This window comes from Canis aureus, chromosome 8 (genome assembly GCF_053574225.1).
Source record: "Canis aureus isolate CA01 chromosome 8, VMU_Caureus_v.1.0, whole genome shotgun sequence".
Taxonomy (NCBI): Eukaryota; Metazoa; Chordata; class Mammalia; order Carnivora; family Canidae; genus Canis; species Canis aureus.
In genome coordinates this window covers 1,400,200-1,419,742 of record NC_135618.1, presented here as the reverse complement: position 1 = coordinate 1,419,742, position 19,543 = coordinate 1,400,200, and the positions used below count along the sequence as shown (strand labels likewise).

Below are 19,543 nucleotides of genomic sequence, written 5' to 3'. Positions count from 1 at the left end.
AGGAGGAAAAATATTTGAAAAAAATAGTGGTTAACAATTTTCTAAAACCAATTAAAGATATCAGGCGGTGTGATTCAGGGATTTCTATGAACCTAAGAATGTCAGACAGACCACTCTTAAGCACATAATAGTAAAATCTACATTGCTTTCAAAGAAACATCAATGAGTCTAACAGCTTACACATCAATAGAAATAGAAAAGCCAAAGACAAGAAACTGCATTGTTAAAGTGCCGAAAATAAAGTAGCTTCAACCTCAGATTCTACACAAAGCAAAATTGTTCATCAGTAAGTAATGTAGAAGAAAGAATTTCTAGACAAAGATTGAGATAATTTATTGTCAGCAGACATGCAGTTCACAAAATACTGAAGGGTACTCTTCAGACAAAGAAAATAATCTCAGATGAAATCACAGAAGGGAATAAAGAGCACCAGAAAGATAAACTGTAGGAAGTACTACTGGGGATTAGTGTCTTAGTCAGGATCTAGCCAGGAGACGGAAACCAAACCAGTTATTAGAACTGAGGAAATCTAGTGTAAAAACTTGTTCACTAGTCAAAGATACTTAACTATTAAAAGAGGCAAAATAGGTCCGTAAGTAGACTGTGCAAGGCAAACAAAACAAACAAACAAAACCAGCTGCTGTTTTGAGACTGAGGGAGAATGAAAACTAAAAGAACTGAGGACTTACGAGCTTCGCCCTACTACCCCCTGCTTCAGCCCAAAGCTGAAATTCAGACTTTTACAAAAAGACCATGGCTCTCTCAGGAACAGGCCACATCACGGTGGTGAGGAAACTTTCCCGAGGGCACAGGCCACAACCTAAGGTCTTTATAAATGACCAACCACGGCTGGAAAACACCAGCAGGCTGGAGCTGTTGTCTGGAGCTCAGCTCCCTTTGCTGGCAAAGGTGTTGGAGAATGTGACCGTAGCTGCTATGCAGCCCACTGGGGCTTCCCAGGAGCAGCCATCGGGTGGGGGGACATGGGTCCAGACGGGGCTACCACAAAGGCACAAACAGGAGCTCGGGAAAGAACTACTGGGTATGGAGAGCAAGGCTTGATGGTGTGGTTGAAACTGGTCTTTGAGGTCCATAGGGCATCCACGCCAAATCCATGGACCGGGTCCGAAGGCAAGTGCCTTCTTGCTGCTATTGCTTCCAATGTCAGTAGGGCCCTCTACTGACAAACTCTAACTCACATTGACCCAGATGGCAAGGAGAATTGTTCACAGGGCAGCCAGAGTATCACAAAGCCAGAGTATCACAACGTATATTTGGGGCCAAGAAAAATAACTTGATAATTGGGTCACTGATAATGTGTCTGGTATGGTTTAATAGTACCACAGTACATGTTAATAATAGCATAGAAATTGGGAGTGGGGTGAAAAAGTTATTTTTCTAAGATCTTTGGCATCTCTTAAAAAAATGGGAGGCATACTAATTTGAAATAGAATGTATCAAGTCAAGGATATTTATCTGAATCTTGAAGGGACAGTTAAAATCGAAGACAAATAGAAGCTGGCTTTGAAAATTCCCTAAGCAGGGACTCCTGGGTGGCTCAGTGGTTAAACATCTGCCTTTGGCTCAGGGCATGATCCTGGAGTCCTGGGATTGAGTCCCACATCCGGCTCCCTGCAGGGAGCCTGCTTCTCCCTCTGCCTGTGTCTGCCTCTCTCTGCGTGTCTCTCATGAATAAATAAATCATAAAAAAGGAAGAAAATTCCCTAAGCAGACAAAACCAGTTTAGTTATACAAACAAAGCTTAGTTGAGTTTATTTTGCAAGACTAACTTGATCTGGGTCATTTCTTGCTTATGTACTGGAAAATTATAAACAAAAACTTAAAACTTTTCCAAAATTGATATGAGGTAACCACTAACCAATTCCTTATCATTTCAGAAAATTCTGATATTATAATCAGAATAAATGTGAAGAATAAACGGTCACTGCCTCTTCACTGTAAGTCGTATTATAACAAAACTTAATAAAATGCTTTATACTCCCGAGCCTTTCTGTGTTTTAGTTTAAGTGCTCCTGGTTTGCAAACTGCCTTTTTTGGTTGGGCGCACAAGAAACTTTTACTCATTACTACTTTGATGATTCATTGGTTTTTACTTCTGTTGTTTCTCAACTTTTGATAGAATTTATTAAAAGGATAACAAAAGACAGTATGACTGATAAGTTCAAAAAAGGAACAAATAGAATAATTAAACATGATTGATCCCACAAATACAAGAAAATGAATAGAAAAAAAAGAGATCATACAAGAGCAAAAATTAATATGGTATACTGAAACCCAAATAAATTAGTATTTATATATGGGTATATGTTAAATTCTCAATTAAAAATAATGATTTTAGAACTGGAATGAAAATATAAAGAAAGACTAAGATTCGAAGTAAAATGAAGAAAAAAGAGATACTGTAAAAACTGAGTAAAAGCAAGGCAGGGAAACTCTATAATAGACAACTTGGACTTGGAGGCATAAAGTATTATTAGGGCCAAATGGGACTTTTTACAATAATAAAAGGGTTAATTCAACAGAAACACAACAGTCCATAATTTATATTATGATGCAATTAATAACATGGACTCAAAATACCAACAGCAAAATCTGGCAGGATTATAGGAGACATAGGAAAACGTGTAATTTTAGCTGGATATTTTATCATACCTCTGTCACTAACTGAGAAAAAAAAACAGACCAAATTCAGTAAGGAATAGAAGATTTAGATATCTTGATTAACAAAATGTGCTAATTTACATGCTTAAAGCGCAACATCAACAAATGGAGAAAACATTTTATATTCAAGTACACATGGAACATTTACTAAAATTGACCAATTATTGTGCCATAAAGCAAGTCTCATCATAATTCAGAGCATTGGCTGACCATAGAGAACTTAAGCAAGTACGCAATAATAAAAAGATGACTAGAAAATCTCCCAATACTTTGAAGTTAAGCTACACACTTGTAAATAACCCATGGGTTATTTCAAAATGAATATTAGAAAACATTTTGAATAAATTATATTAAAATGCTACTTATCAAAACATGTGGGACCAGCTAAAGGGATATGTTTTTATATAAATCCATAAATTAGAAAATAAGAAAAGGCGAAAATTAATGATTATAATCATCTATCTCAAAAAGCTTCAAAAACAAAGCAAACAAACAAACAAACAAAAAAACAAAACCCAGCAGCAAATTATCCCCAAAATATGGGGAAAGGGAAATAGTGACAATGTGAGAAAATTAATGAAATAAAAACAGACATACAATAAAGGAGATAAAAAAAACATGCAAGTTGATTTTTCATAAAAGTAAATAAAGTCCTTCATCTTTTAGCAAGACTGACCAAGAAAAAAAGAGAGAATAAATGAAAAAACCACTTTCAGGAATAGAAAGGAGGATATAATCACATATCCTATAGATATTACAAAGTTTAAATGAGGATAGTATGACAACTTCATACCAAAACTGAAATTGAAATAAAATGGAAATTTCTTGCAAAATAATTTAACAAAATTAAAATTAAAAAAAATCTTTATAATCTCATATTCATCCAATAAATTCAATCCGTAGAGCCTTCTCACAAAGAAAACTCCCAGAAAGACCCATATTGCCTGCATAGTTAATGAAGTCAATTCTTTCATTTGTGGTGTAATAATACATGAACTCTTTCAGAGGGTAGAAAACGAGGTAAAACTGCCCAAGTTGTTTTTTGTGATCAGTATTATGTTGAGAACAAAATAAAAGAATGCTAAGAAAAGTAAAGTATAGAACATTTACACCATTCTAAACAGAATATTAATGAATCCCGGGATGCTGAGTGATGGAGTGTCTGCCTTCAGCCCAGGGCATGACCCTGGAGTCCCGGGATCGAGTCCCAGGTCGGGCTCCCTGCGTGGAGCCTGCTTCTCCCTCTGCCTGTGTCTCTGCCTGTCTCTCTCTGTGTTTCTCATGAATTAATAAATTAAAAAATCTTAAAAAAATAAAATATCTTAAAAAAAGAATATTAATGAATCCAATTCAACACTATATTAAAAAGATGACACTCCATAACCATGTGAGTTACTCTCAGGAATTCACTTATGATTTGGCATCCAAGGAATTCACTGCTTAGCAAGATGGAGAAAACTCATGTGATCATATCAATGGATACAGCAAAAGCTGTTGATAAAATTCAAAACCCGTTCATGATAAAGACTGTTAGCAAATGAAGAGTAGATAGGAATGTCCTTAACTTCATAATCTGCAAAAAAAAAATCCTTGGCAAAAATTATTAAAATTTCTTCTGTGTAGAAACAAGATAAAGATGTTTACTATCACAATTTATCCAGTGTTGAACTGTGAAACAGGCTATTCCAATAAGGTAAGATAAAAAGTATAAAGTTGGGAAAGAAAAAACTGAAGCCTTGACCATGGATATAGGAAACCCCAAATAAAGTACGAATAAATACTTGGGATTGGTGACTGAATTTAACAAAGTCACTGGATACAAGGTCAATGTCAACATCATTTGCATTTCTGATCACTTTTAATAAATTAGAAAGTGGAACTGAAAATATATCTTTGAAAATAATTTTTGTATATGCTTGGAGAGAGGAAGATGGCAGCAAGGTAGGAGGAACTTAGGCTTTCCTCATCTCATAAATGTAACCAGATTGTATCATCTTACATCTAGATCACAATCATCTTAGATACCCCAGAAACTGACCGTAAGACGAGCAGAACAAATCCCACAGCTAAAGGTAGAGAAGAAGCCACATTGCAGAAGGTAGAAGTGCAGAGATGTGGCTTGGGAAAGAAATGGATTGTGGCCACTGGGGGCTGAGGGGGTGGGAGACGTGGTTGTGCAGGGCCAGGGAGGGACTAACACATGGGGGAGTGCGTGGGGAAAGTGAACCCCGGCCACTGCCTTGGAGCACAAGAGGTGCTGGATTTCCTGAGTTCTTGCAGGGCTTAGAGCCTGGAGTTTTAAAGCTTAGCACACTTGTCTCTGGGAGAGCCCTGAGGACATTGGGGCTCCTCTTGGAGAGAAGACACAGTGAGCACCCCTGGGACATGCAGCATGGACGAAGGGACCTGCAGAGGCCTGGGACACAGATGGGAGGTTAACTGCTCATCTCAGAGCACATCCCAGAGAGATCGTATTCATGGAGACAGCTTTCCAGGAACAAAGGAACTGGTTGGCACCATTTCCCTCCTCCACCCCCCAACCTAAGCACGGGGCCACCTGTGGGAACCAGCACAGCACCAACACTTGCTACCGAACTTTCTTATACCAAGGCCTTCACACCACCCGCCCCATAGTCAGGGGGAACTGCCCCTCTCACTCTCACCTGCTAAAGCATGATGGGTCCCCTCCCCCAGAACACAGAGACCTTAACCTCTGCTCACACCGTGTCTCCCAAGGGAAGAGTTTTCAGAGCTTTGGTTCCAGTGACGGTGGCAACAGATCTCATCTCACAAAGCAATCAGAGCACACCTCGTTACACCGTGCCACGTCCAGGCCAAGGACCAAACCCTGCCCACCACAGGCAAAGAGAGCTTTTGCAGATAACTGGCCTGAAGGATAGAGTGGCCAGGACAAAACAGCAGAGCACCTGCAGCGCACGTTGGAGACGCTCAGAAGCACCAGGGCTTGGGGAACAGGAGACACCACACAGAAGAGCACCCCAGGACCTCTTCATTGGGCTATTCCCTGCAAGAACGGGGGGTATAGAAACAGGCACAGAGATTTAGACAAAATGAGAAGATAGAGACATTTATTCCAAACAAAAGAACAGGACAAGGCCACAGCCAGAGTTCTATTAAGTAAGGTGCCTGTTAGAGAATTTAAAGTAATGATCATAAAGATATTCCCTGGATTTGAGAAAAGAGTGGAAGATGTGAGTGAAACCCTTAACCCAGAGATAAAGAATAACACAGCAGAGGCAAAGAGCTCAATAAATGAAATGAGAAACATGCCTCTCAAGGTGCTTAAATTTCTTCTTTTATTTCTTGGTTGACACATTCATTTTTTTAGTAGCACGCTATTTAGCTTCCATGTATTTGTGGTCTTGCCAGATTTATTTCTAGCTTTGTAGCATCGTGGTCAGAAAAAATGCACGGTACGACTTCGATGTTCTTAAATTTGTTGAGGCTTGTCTTGTGGCCTAATATGTGATTTTTCTGCACAATGTTGCATGTGTACTTGAAAATGTGTATCTTGCTGTTTTAGGTTGGGAATGTTATGATTCTAAACATTAATCCCATCTGTTCCAGTGTGTCATTCGAAACCATTGTTTCCTTATTGATTTTCTGTTTAGGTGATCTGTCCATTGATGTACACGTGGTGTTAAAGTCCTCTACTATTATTATATTATTATCAATTAGTTACTTTACATTTGTTATTGACTGTTTTATGTATTTGGGTGCTCCTATGTGGGGTGCATAAATATTTACAACTGTGATATCTTCTCATTAGATTGTCCCCTTCATTATTATATAGTAGCCTTCTTTTTATCTTGTCTTTGTTTTAAAGTCTATTTTGTCCTGGGGCACCTGGTGGCTCAGATTGTTAAATATTTGACTCTTGATTTCAGCTCAGGTCATGATCACAGGGTCATGAGATGGAATCCCAGGTTGGGGTCCACACTCAAAAGGGAGTCTGGTTGAGATTCTCTCCCCCTGCCCCTCCCCCTGCTTGAGCTTTCTGCCTCTCTAAAATAAATCAATAATTAAGTAAAATATTTTCAAAATAAATTTAAAAAGCCTATTTTGTCCTAGATAAGTATAGCTCCTTCAGCTTTCTTTCACCATCGATTTACATGATAGATGTTTCTCTATCCCCTCACTTTCAATCTGCAGGTGTCTTTAGGTCCCCTGAATGAATCTCTTGTAGGCAGCTTATAGATGGGTCGTGATTTTTTGTTCATTCTGTCACCCTAATCGTTTGATTGGAGCAGTTAGTCCATTCACATTCAAAGTAAGTGTTAGTAGATACGCATTTATTGTCACTTTATTTTTTGTCATTCTTTCTAAAGATTTTCTCTGATCCTTTCTTGTCCTTTTCTCTTTCCTGGTTCGCTGCTTTTCTTTAGTGATATATTTGGCTCTTTCTCCTTATTTTTTGTCTATTTATTAGTGGTTTTTATATATGGTTATCATTAGTTTGTATATAGCCTTTTCTGCATATCGCAGTCTAGATTAAATTGATGGTCATTTAAGTTTATTTTATTTTTTTCAAAGATTTTATTTATTTATTCATGAGAGACACAGAGAGAGAGAGAGAGAGGCAGAGACACAGGCAGAGGGAGAAGCAGGTTCCATGCAGGGAGCCCAATGCAGGACTTAATCCCATAACTCCAGGATCAATCCCTGAGCCAGAAGGCAGATGCTTAATCACTGAGCCACCCAGGCATCCTGTCATTAAAGTTTAAAAGCATTCTTTACTCTTCTCCTCCCCACATTTTTGGTGTATGTTGCTATATTTTCTATCCTTTTATTTTGTGAGCTCCTTGACTAATTTTTTATAGAAATATTCATTTTTACTGCCTTTTTGTTTCCTACCTTTCCACTCCTTTCCACTCAAAGGGTCCTCTTTATTATTTCTTACAAGGCTGGTTTAGTGGTCATAAATTACTTTAGTTTCTGTCTGTCTGGGAAACTCTTTATTAGTCCTTCTATTCCGAATGATAGCCTTGCTGCATAGATTATTTTTTATTCTTGATTGCATATTTCCCCATTCAGCAACTGGAATAAATCATGCCACTCTCTTTTGCCTTGGAGTGTTTCTGCTAAAAAATTGCCTGCTAGCCTTATGCATTTCCCTTGTAAGTTACTATCTTCTTTTGTCTTGCTGCTTTACATTTTTTTCTTTATCACTATATTTTGCCAATTTCATTACAATATGTTTTGGTGTGTGTCTGCTTTTGTTAATTTTTATAGGAGTTCTCTGTGCCTTCTGGATCTGGATATCTATTCCTTCCCCAGATTAGGGAAGATTTTAGCTATTATTTTATCAAATACATTTTTACCCCATTTTCTCTCCTCTTTCTCTGGGATTCTTCTAATATGAAGGTTATTTTATTTGATGGAGTCACTGAGTTCCCTAAGTTTAGTCTCATTTTGCATAACTCTTTTTACTCTTTTGTTCAGCTTCATTACTTTCCATCAATCTGTGTTCCAGGTCAATGATTTGTTCCTCTGTTTCTTCCATCTTGTTATTCCACAAATTCAGGAACACTGAAGTCATACCATGCATCTTTTCTGGCCACAATGCTACAATACCAGAAGTGAGCCATAAGGAAAAAAATCTGGCAAGACCACAAATATATGGAAGTTAAATAACATGCTACTAAAAAATAATGAATGGGTCAACCAGGAAGTAAAAAAGTACATGGAAACAGGCAAAAATGAAAACACAACGGGGCAAAATCTTTGGGACGTTGCTGAACTAGTTCAAAGAAGGAAGTTTTTAGTAATACAAGCTTACTTCAAGAAGCAAGAAAATTTTTCAAATAAACAACCTAACTTGATATGTAAAGGAGCTAGAAAAAGAAGGACAAACAAAACTTATAAAGGAGCTAGAAAAGAACAGCAAATAAAACCTGAAACCAGCAGAAAGGAGGAAATAATGAAGATTAGAGTAGAATTAAATGATATTGAAACTAAAAAAAGAATAATAGAAGAGATTGATGAAACCAGGAGTCAATTCTTGGGGGAAAAAATCAGCAATTGATAAACCATTAGCCATAACTACCAAGAAGAAAAGGGAAAGGACTTAAATAAAATCACAAATGAGAGGGAGAAATAACAACCAACACCACAGAAATACAATTATAAGAGAATAATATGAAAAAGTATATGCAACAAAATTGGACAACCTGGAAGAAATGGCTAAATTCCTAGAAACATAAACTTCCAAAACTGAATCAAGAAGACACGAAATTTGAACAGACGGATAATCAGCAAAGAAATTAAATAAGTAATCCAAAAACTACCAGCAAGCAAAAGTCCAGGACCAGATAGCTTCACACCTGAATTCTACCAAACATTTAAAGAAGCGTTAATACCTATTCTTCTCAAACTATTCTAAAAATTAGAAAAGAAAACTTCCAAATTCATCTGTATCCTGAGAGACCAAAACCAGATAAAGACAACTCTAAAAAAGAGAACTATAGACCAGTATTCCTGATGAACATAGATGTGAAAATCCTCAACAAAATACTAGCAAACCAAATTCACCAAAACATTTAAAAAAAATCATTCACCACAATCAAGTGGCATTATTTTCTTGGGTTACCAGGGCAATTTGATATTTACAAATCAATCAACTTGATACAATGCATCAATAAGAGAAAGGACAAGAACCGTATGATCATTTCAATAGAGGCAGAATAAAACATTTGACAAAGTACAATATCCATTCATGGTAAAACTCTCAACAAAGTAGGTTTAGAAGGAATATACCTCAACATAATAAAGGCAATATATGAAAAACCCACAGCTACCATCATCCTTAATGGAAAACAACTGAGAGTATTCTGCTAAGGTTAGGAATAAGACAAGGATGTTCACTCTCATCATTTTTATTCATTATAGTATTGGAAGTCCTGGCCACGGTAATCAGACAACAAAAAGAAATAAATGACATCCAAATTGGTAAGGAAGAAGTAAAACTTTTACTATTTGCAGATGACATGATACAATATATAGAAAAGCCAAAAAACTTCACTAAAAACTGCCAAAACTGATAAATGAACTTACTAAAGTTGCAGGATATAAAATCCAATTCCAGAAATCTGTTGCATTTCTATACATTAAAGTGAAGCAGCAGAAAGAGAAATTAAGAAAATGATATCATTTATAATTGCACCAAAAACAACAAGATATCTAGGAAAAAACCTAACCAAAGAGGTAAAAGACCAATACTCAGAAAACTAGAAGATGAAAAAATCAAAGACAACCAAAAGAAATGGAAAGACATTCCATGCTCATGGATTGAAAGAACACATATTGTTAAAGTGTCTATATTACCCAAAGGAATCTACACGTTTAATGCAATCCCTATCATACCAACTGCAGTTTTCACAGAGCTAAAACAAGCAATTTTAAAACTTATATGGAACCACAAAAGACCTAGAATAGCCAAAGCAACCTTGAAAAAGAAAATCAAAGGTGAAGAAGGCATCATAATTCTGGACTTCAAGTTATATTACAAAGCTGTAGTAATCAAAACAGTTTGGTACTGGCACAAAAATAGACACATAGATCAATGGAACATAATAGAGAACCAGAAGTAGACCATCAACTCTATGGTCAACTAACCTTTGACAAAGCAGTAAAGAATATCCAATGGAAAAAAGACAATCTCTTTAACAAGTGGCAATGAAAAAAACTGGGCAGCAATATGCATAAAAATGAAACTATACACTAAAATAAATTTAAAATGGATGAAAGACTTAAACGTGAGACCTGAAACCATATAAATCTGGGAAAAGAACACAGGCAATAACTTCTTTGACATTAGCCATAGCAACTTTTTTCTACATATGTTTACTGAGGCAAAGAAAACAAAAGCAAAAATAAACCTTTGGGATACATCAAAATTAAAAGCTTCTGCACAGTGAGGGAAACAATCAGCAAAACTAAAAGGCAATCTCTAACAAGGGAGATTTTTGCAAATGGCATATCTGATGAATGGTTAGCATCCAGAGTATATAAAGGACTTATCAAACTTATCAAACTTGTTTTGGGGGTTCAAAACAAATAATCCAATTAAAAACGGGCAGAAGACATGAACAGACTTTTCTCCAAAGAAGACATCCAGATGGCCAACAGACATGTGAAAAGATGCTCATCATCACTAATTGTCAGGGAAATGCGAATCAAAACTACAATTAGATATCACTCCGCATCTGTCAGAATGGCTGAAATCAACAACACTAGAAACATCAAGTGTTGGCGAGCATGTGGAGAAAAAGGAACTCTCTTGAGCTGTTGGTGGGAATCAAACTAGTGTCTCCACTCTGGAAAGCATTACGGAGGTTCCTCAAAATGTTAAAAACAAAACTATCCTATGATCTAGCAATCACACTACTGGGTATTTACCCAACAAATACAAAAACCAAAACCCTTACTCAAAGGGATATATGCACCCCTATGTTGATAGCAGTATTATTTACAATAATCAAGATATGGAAGCCACCCAAGTGTCCATATATAGATGAATGGATAAAGATGTGGTCTACTTCTACAGTGGAATATTATTCAGCCATAAATAAAATGAGATCTTGTCATTTGCAGACATGGATGGAGCTAATGCTAAGCGAAATAAGTTGGTAAGAGAAAAACAAATACCATGAGATTTCATTCATATGCGGAATCCAAGAAACAAAACAAATGAGAAAAGGGGAAAAAATAGACAAATCAATACACAGACTCTTACTTATAGAGAACAAACCAGGGGAGGTGGGTGTGGGGATGGGTGAAATAGGTGATGCGGATTTAGGAGTGCACTTGTGATGAGCACTGGGTGTTGTATGGATTTACTGAATTACCAGATTGTATACCTGAAAGAAATATAACTATGTTACCTAACTGGAGTTAAAATAAAATTAAAACTTAAAATATCAGATACCTACAAATAAACCTAATGGAAGACCTTTACAGATAAAGTTACAAAATACTGAGAAAATCAAAGACCTAAATAAATAAAGAGGTATTTCAGATCCATATACTGGTAAGCTCAATGTTGTAAAGATGATATTTCTTCCATAGGTAATCTACAGATTCAATATAATTCCAATAAAAATCCCAAGAGATATTTGTTTGTTTGTTTGTTTGTTTGAGAGGGAGGGGGGGATAGAAACAGACAAGCCAATTAAAAGTGTTCGTGGAAATCTAAAAAGCCAAGAATAACAAAGATGATATTAGGGACGCCTGGGTGGCTCAGGGTTTGAGTGTTTCCCTTTGGCTCAGAGCATGAGCCTGGCTGGGGTCCTGGGATGGAGCCCTGCACCGGGCTCCTTGCATGGAGCCTGCTTCTCCCTCTGTCTGTGTCTGTGCTTCTCTCTGTGTCTCTCATGAATAAATAAATAAAATCTTAAAAAAAAGATGATATTAAAAAGAAAAGAGCTAAGTTGGGTGAGAACTTATACTACCAGATCAACAACCTTATTACAGAGCTACTGTAATAAAAATAATATGATACTGATGCTGATGCTATGTTGACTGATGTAATTACAGGAAAAATACGGACCTTAACCTCTGATTCATACATACAAATATAATTTTGCATGGTTTGTTAACCTTACATGTGAAATTTAAAACAACAAAACCTTCCAGAAGATAACATAAGAGAATATCTTTGTGGCCTTGAGATAGGCAATTTTTAAAGATGAGAAACCAAAAACGTTCATGTTAAAGGAAAAGGTTGATATTGAGCTATATTAACATTTTAAAAATCATCAAAAATTCCATTAATGGAGTGAAAACCTCGGGCCAAACTAGATAACAGTATTTGCAGTACAGAGATTTTACAAAAAGCTCATATCTAGAGTATATACAAAATTTGTATTAAACCATAAAAAGGGACAAGTGGCACAATATTAACAAAAGATGAACAAATATATTTGCTTGACTGTAAGGATATTAAGATGTATTCAATACGAAAAATGTGTTCAATGTCCTTAATCATCAGTAAAATATAAATTATCCCTTCAATCAGATGCGATTCCACTGAAAATGGTTGAAAAATTCGGAATATCCACTGTTGATGCTGGTGTGGATCAACTACAACTCTCATACATGACTAGTGGAAGTATAAATTGGATCAATGATTTTGAAAATGATTTTACAATATCTACTAAAGCCGAAAACATGCACCTTATAGTCCTGCAATCCTAGACTAGGCATAAACACAACAAAACTGAGAACTACATTTTGTATGGCAATGTCCATAGCAGCATTATTTAAAATAGTCCCAAACTAGAAATAAATTGTTCAAACACTTAACAGGAGAAAGATTATCAACAAGAAAATGGATAAAAAATTTGATATTGATGTAACCTAGAAATAAGAATGAACAAATTGCTGCTTCAGGCAGTAACACAAAGAAATAAAAAATATAATATTAAGAAAACAAAGCTAGACACAGAAGAATACATATAATATCCTTCTATTCATGTAAATTACCCAAACAGGTAAAAACTAATTGATGGTGATATAAGTAAAAATATTGCTTTGTTAGGATAGTTAAGACTTGGATGAGGACATGAGCAAGGATTTGGGGTACAGATATCCGCGATTTGAGAGGTATCTACATGGTTGTAGTCATTTACTTTATCAAGGTATATACCAAAGATTTTTGAAGTTCTCACGTTATATTTAACTAAGAACTTTATAACAACAATAGTAATATGAACAACAATAAATATGACTATTCTATGTTGGTCACTTACTTTAAGGACACAGGGTTTTGGGTCACTGTTCACTAAATTCTCACATCAGTCTTATAAGATATTGCACTAATTTTGGTGACAAGAAATTGATTCTAGAAAAATTAAACAACTTCCTTGTCTGTGGTAGAGCTGGGATTAAAACTCAGGTCTGCTGACTGCAGAGGCTCAACTCTAAATCACTCCCAAGTACTGCTCCCAAATGCCACGTTGATGGCGCACATTGAAGGGAACGGCCACCTGCCGAAGACCTGTCTGTCTTGGTGGAGAAGATACAAATAAGGAGCGTGATAAAACATGTAGGTTAGGATGACTGAGTACCACTCGGGATACAATTGCTGCAATCAAGTTATGAAAGAAACCATATAACCCTGGCAGTGTTAATGCTATTGAGTCTGATGAAATGAGGTCTGAAAGAGTGTGTCGTGGTTATTTTCTAATGTCAACTGGTCGCGAGCACCATCCAAAGGGTTTACTGAGTCACAACAAGCAGGGCAATCCAAGAGGTAGGAAAAATGACAAGAGTCAGTGAATGTGAATTGAACATTTGCAGGCAGCACAAGGGTGGAAGTCGATGGGTTGTTTTCATCTACTTAGAGCACTTGTTCATCTATTTGGTCCATGAATACCCAGAGTTTTGAGTGATTTTGTAGGTAGAGGGTGAGAAAGGCAGAACAGAGAATGTGACTTGAAAACCTTAAAATACTTATTCAAGGACCATAAAAGTCACCCTGTTCCACTTAGCGAAATTAATAGAAGAGTTTATTTAATTCACAGGGTTCAAATGAAATAATACATATCAGTGCATCTCAGTCTTTCTCCCTACATACCTTCTGGGGCAGAAGACAGGGAAGGAAAGACCCTCATGGGTCTGGATGAACAGCACAAATTAGCTGAAGTTAAGTATAATATTTATTTAAACCTGGATGTTTCATTTAATATTTTTTTTTGCATTTAATAAATAGTAGCTACTTATATTACTTTATGGCTTTATTTTTCCAAAATTTTTTTAATCGGCATGTTTATTAATGGAATGTGACCAGCAAACATACTTCTTCTGCTATTGATTAAACCTAATCAATATGGAATCGTAATATACACGAACTTCATCAAGAGTAAGTATGTGGACAAGATCATCCTACTGTCAGTGCAGTAGCTGACACTGAGTAATTATCGAGGGAAAGTCTCAAAGCAAATTGCTCTGGAAAATACAGGGGTATATAGGCATCTGCCCCCATGGAGTTAAGGATGTTTTGTGTGTGGGGAAAAAAAAGATACATTGCGTGAAACAAACCATAGCTATATATAGATAAAAGAAAAGCTGAATATAGTGAGTGGTCTCACAGAAAATAAAATGGTAAATTGGATCTGATTTAGGGAAGAGACAGTTTAACGGGGGATGGCATTTAAGTGGAGCATTGAAAGTTTAGGAATTTCAAAGAATGGTGAGAATTGGATACGTGCATTCTAAGTGGAGAAGACAATACGTGCAAAGACACAAAAGCAAGAATCTACAGGACATGCATGTAGAATGACAAATTTTGGCCCAAATATTGTAAAATTTGGCCCAATTATCTGTAGATACTAAAAAAACTAAACTAGGAGACACAGAATAGGATGGTGCTTACCAGGGCTGGAGGGTGCAATATTTGGGAAGATGTTAAAAGGCACAAATCTGAAACTACAAGATGAATAAGTTCTGGAGGTCTAATGCATAGCAAAGTGATTATATTCAATAATACTGGATTATGAATCTCAAAGCTGCTAAGAGACTAGGTTTTACTTGGTCTCACTACAAAAAAAGAAATGATAATTATGGAACGTGATAGAAGTGTTAACTAACACTATGGGGAGAACATACTGCAATATATAAATGTATGAAATCAACACTGTGTACACCTTAAACTTACACAATGTTATACGTCAATTATATCTCAATAAAAAGAGAAGAAATTGTTTTCTACAATGTTCAAGTGGTCCCAGTTTAGTTTTACTGGAGTCCAAAATAATGTGTTTTTGCATGTGTTTAAGTGAGAACTCAAGCTAGAAAAGTAAATTGGAGGTCCAAAAAAAATGGAGGGCTAAAACAAAAAAATAATGAGGAGGCCTTACTTCAATGCTAGGATTGTAGGCTTTTTTTTTTGTAGGCAATAGAAAGTTTTAAAGTTCTTTTTTAAGCAAAAGAATGGCAACAATAGGTTTGAATTAGACATGGCAAATATTTATAGTATATATACAATATACCAGGAACTGTGCTAGACACTAGAGGTATAAAGATAAATGAGACCTGAACCTCTTCGTCATTTTGCTTAGAGTATAATAACAGAGATAGGCATACAAACAGTAATCAGAAAAACAAAAGTCTATATAAGCATCAGAGACTTCATTGATTAAAAAGGCTAAACATGCTATTGGGAGTATGAACGTGTGTGGCAGGGTGGCATTTGAGAGATGAAAGTGCTCTCTTAGGCTGATATGATAAAGTAAAGCCTACTAAGGAGGAAGAAGCAAATGCAAAAGGAGGTAAGTGGGAATCAGTGAGTTGTGTTATGAGAACTACCAGCAGTCTTACATTTCTGAAGCATGAAGAGTGTGCATGTGCATATGTGTGTGTGTATGTGTGCACATGTATATACTCATATACACTGGGGAAGCTCAGCAAAGGTGAGAGAGAGAAGGGACTGGACAGTAGTTAGGAATCCACAGTATGAAACTGAATTATAAACTATAAAGTAGCTTAGAAAATTATAAAATATTAACTTCAGGGATCCCTGGGTGGGTCAACGGTTTAGCACCTGCCTTCGGCCCAGGGCGTGATCCCAGGGGCTCGGGATCGAGTCCCACGTCAGGCTCCCTGCATGGAGCCTGCTTCTCCCTCTGCCTGTGTCTCTGCCTCTCTCTCTTTCTTATTTCTCTCATGAATAAATAAATAAAATCTTAAAAAATTAACTTCATAGGCAGCATAGCATCTTGGTTAAGATCATGGCCTTTGGAGTCAGACCAGCTGGGTTGATGGATCCAGCTCCAGCATTTATTAACTCAGTACTCTTAAACAAGTTCCTTAACCTTGGTTTGCCTCAGTTCTCATCTGTAGGATGGAGGTCCCTGTTTCACAAGGTGCATGTGAGGATCAATGAGTTAACATTTTTAAAGTACTTAAAACAATATTTGTTAGATAAAAAAATTAGATAGCTTTTATTTCATTAGAGAAGGTCTACCAGATTGGTAGAGTCAGTGATTTGACTGTAGCTTAATCAATGATCTTGACCTGTTGAGAGAGAAAGAAAGAAAGAAAGAAAGAAAGAAAGAAAGAAAGAAAGAAAGAAGAAGGAAGAAGAAAAAAGAAGAAAGAAGAAGAAGAAGAAGAAGAAGAAGAAGAAGAAGAAGAAGAAGAAGAAGAAGGAAGGAAGGGAGGGAAAGGAAGGGGGTAGGGAGGAAGGAAGGAAGAAGGAAAGAAAGGAAGGAAGGAAGGAAGGAAGGAAGGAAGGAAGGGATGGAAGGGAAGAAGGAGGGAAGGAGGGAAGGAAGGAAGGAAGGAAGGAAAGGAGGGAGGGAGGGAGGGAGGGAGGAAGGGAAGGAAGGAAGGTAGGAAGGAAGGAAAATCATGGACAGAAGAGGAAAGAGGAATGCTCAGCCAAGACACACTGGGTCGGGAGAAGCAGTGAGGATTGGCCTTCATTGGTTGTGCTAAGTTAGCAGAATCACAGCAAGAGGAAGACCAGCATAGACCAGTCTGAAACAAATATCTGTAACTGCACCTGTTGAAAACCTCTCTAGACTCTTACTTCTTTAAACATAGGACTAAATTTGAAGAATCTTGTTAGAAAAACAAAAAAATAAATGCTGGGGAAAAGCATTTCTAGAGACGGTGGGAGGTACTTCACTGAGGCTAGACGATGGGAGGATGTAGAAGCCGTGCTTCTTCTGGAAGTGGCAGCAGCAGGAGTTCCAGCAATGCCCATTTCGAGTGTGGTTCCAGAAGTAGCAAAGGTGAGTGAGACACTCAACTCCTGCTAAGTACCAAGGAGAGCAGCTCAAGGAGTACCTACCATTTATGTGCGACCTCCTGGGTTCCTATGGCTCATGTCGACTTCCTGCAGTTCTTAATCTGAGGGTAGGAACACAAACCTTTTTGTGCCTCTAGCTCTTCCAACGTCTCATTATTTAATAGCCTGAACGAAATTCCCATCTACTTTAAAAGCTTTCAGTTATTTCCGCTTCTCTGCTTTGATGTTTTGCTTAGGACACATATTCTTAGACCTTGGGGAGACGGGCTTTTGCGTTTTGTCCCACTCTGTTAAGCCATGGCTATGATGAAGGACATCTTGAGAGACTGAATGGCCACAACACCAGGGATATCACAGACTTTTACATGAGTTGTCAAGTTACAACATAATTTAAATTCAGTTTTTCCATGTCACTGATATTTTTTTTCTAAGTTTTTACTTAAATTCCAGTTAGCTAACATACAGTGCAATATGAATTTTGGGTGTGGAATTTAGTGATTCAACACTTAAATACAACACCTGGTGCTCGTCACAAATGTTTTCCTTAATCCCCATCAGCCATGTCTCTGATATGAGGGTGATGATTGTAAGGAGTGGGATCCCAAGGAAAGAGAATACATTTGGATGGCTTTCCATGACTCTGAGAACTTTGAAGCCCCTTAGTATCATGGGCCTCACTTGAACATAGGAGTAGCCCTTTCTTTTCTATTAGACGAGACATCCCTTGCTTGAAGAAAATCAATGACTTTATCTAACTATGTCTGTTCTCCTCAAATTTCACTCTGTAACCTGCATTTCTGTTTATCTATCAAATACCCCAAATATTCCCCAGTGGAATAAATATAAAGTCTCAATACGGAGAAGAAAAATCTACCCACTAAGTTTTTCAAAATTTTACTTTATATCAGTAGAGACTGGAAAATTTGTTCAAGAATGTTTGCTGTGCTAGATCAAGGAGAATGAAACCACGTTACAATGGGATGATTTTATCAATACGGTTGCATTTACTTAACTGTTATGGATTGAATTTTGCACCTTTTACATACATATGTTGATGTTCCGACCTCTGGTACCTTAAAATATTACCATATTTGGAAATGGACCCTTTACAGAGGTAATTACAATTAAAAAGGTCATTTGGGTAGGCCCTAATCCATGTGATGGTAATTGGGGATACAGCCTTCAAAGGGGTGACTGAGTTAAAATGAGGTTATTAGGGTTGGAATCTAATCCAATATGACTGGTGTGTTTGATAAGAAGAGGTATAGACACTAAAAATGGATGTGTAAAGGCCATCTTATGAAGACACAGTGAGAAAGTGGCCATCTGTAAGGCAAGTAGAGAATTCTTAGGAGAAATGGAACTTTTCAACAGCTTAAGCATGGATTTCTGGCTCCAGAACTGTGAGAAAATATATTTTTGTTATTTAAACCACCTAGTCTGGGTATTTTGTTATAACAGCCCTAGAAAACTAATACAATGACATTTGGTATTTAATGGGTCAGTCTAAGCAGCCAAGAGTGGATCGAACAGTTTATTTGATTGATTTTTGAAATCTTTAAGCTCATTTGATACCTCACCTTAGTGATGAGCTAGATTCAATACCGGAATTTACCTGGTATAACGTAGAATGATGGTTCTTGGGGGTGCATATAGGAGTCACCTGGAAGACTTGCTAAGACTTGCCCACAGATTGCTGGGCCCCGCTCCCAAAGTTTCTGATTTAGTGAGTCTGGGTTGAAGGAGGAGAATACACATTTTTAATAATTTCTCAAATGTTGCTAAGGCTTCTGGTCCAGAGGACACAATGTGAGAATCAGGCAAGTACACAGGCACTTTTTTCATCAAGGAACTTTTTAATTTTTTGGTGAAAGGAGCGTCAGCATCCATTTAACAGCTTTAGAGTGAATTTCCTCTATATTTCAGGAATGATGTTTGGGAGACAGTGGAAATAATGGGATGCCAGAAGAGTGAAGGCCTGGTGCCAGTATCTAAAATACCAGCTACAAGATGGGATATAGTTAACATGATAGGCAGCAAAGCTGGAGGACAGTCAAAATGGTTTATCCACAGGAACTTTTAGAAGTG

The 19,543-nt window shown here is 37.0% G+C and overlaps 1 long non-coding RNA gene across 1 annotated transcript in view; it reads right to left on the bottom strand.

Moving 5' to 3' along the window:
• Nucleotides 1-19,543, bottom strand: part of LOC144317990 (uncharacterized) — a 131,783-nt gene that overhangs the window by 23,439 nt on the left and 88,801 nt on the right. The gene's annotated exons all lie outside the window — the stretch shown is intronic.